Raw genomic sequence first — 1,463 nt, 5'->3', positions numbered from 1 at the left:
GAAAGGCCTTCTTCTTGAAGGCCGAATGTGAAGTAGAACTGTACACCTTTTATATAAAATGTGCTTGGATTTTCCTCAGCGTAGCAAGATTTCAACAACTGCGAAGGCATATTGAGTCTCCAGGGAACGGATAACACATCGTAAAAATAGTATACACCACGCCGCTCTGCTAACGCTTTCATCGACTTGGACGATGCTTTGAGGCCATAGAGATCTTGGAAGGAGTTACGGGCCACACGTTCAACCACCAAAGCCTGAATTTCTTCAGGCAATTCAAGAAGAGGGAAATATTCCATTTAGATCGAGAGAGAAATTGTGTAAAAAATAGAGAGTTGAACATATAATTGTTCGACAAATGCCTTATTTATTCAGCCGTAATACAAATTCTTTCAATTAATCAGCTGTTTATTGACTTCGCGACATTTCTTATTTTGGGCGGGAATCATAACAGTTGCGTTTGAAAACAGAAACCCAGGCGTAATGCAAATACATGAAAATCCCTAATCAAGCCGTAATATATATAAATAAAAACAAAAACTCAGCCGTAATTCAAATACATGAAAATCCCTAATCCAGCCGTAATATATATAAGTGAAAACAAGAACCCAGCCGTAATTCAAAAACATGAAAATCCCTACAACACTTGCTTACATCAGACAAGTTTTCACATTATGGCCACTCTATCTACATCGAGAACGTGTGTTCTTTCCTAGGACTTTTGTTTTGAAGTGCAACTTCTAAAGCAGATTTCATCCTATTTTTCTTAGGTCTTCCTGGTTGTTGACGAATATACGGGGGCAAGCACGGTTAGGTTGCCACGATTTATGGAACAGGTTGCGCTGAGTCAGCCGGCATGATAGATTCAGCGTATGCGCTCACCAAATATTCACTGTTATAGTAAGGACTGCACAGGGATATACGACAAATATTGTTGTATTCCGCAGCTGCGATTGCGTGTACACATGGTAATTTCTCACGTTCGAAACGCCGACATGTGCACTTTCGCTCTACCAAATTAATAACATTCAAAGACTCGCTAGAAGATCCATATTTAACTTCAGTGTGAGGATCATCAATCCTTTGGACCGTCAATTCTCTGGCGGCAGTTACATGACCCTATTAACAAAAAAAGAATAAATATGAAACGACTGAGTTATTACATATTACGGCTGATTTAAGAACTACAAAGGCTGACTTAAGAATTTTATGAATTTTAAAAACAGACTTATTTTTACTGTTACGACTGACTTACATGTAGTAGTTTCTCGACACCACGCATAAGCGTCGTTGGCTGCGATCTGGCATCCTGTCTCCGTTCAGCAAACCATCAGGTCATCATAACCCGTATCGATTCTAATATTCGAACAATGTTTAGACCTCTAGCATGCGACAATGCTCTGTTCATTGATTCCGCTATGTTTGTAGTCAAGAAATTGTACCTCTCGCCCGGGAAATGAACACGT

This window comes from Brassica oleracea, chromosome C6, assembly GCF_000695525.1.
Source record: "Brassica oleracea var. oleracea cultivar TO1000 chromosome C6, BOL, whole genome shotgun sequence".
NCBI classification, from domain to species: domain Eukaryota; kingdom Viridiplantae; phylum Streptophyta; class Magnoliopsida; order Brassicales; family Brassicaceae; genus Brassica; species Brassica oleracea.
The sequence above is the reverse complement of the archived record's forward strand: the minus strand, read 5'-3'. Positions refer to the sequence as shown.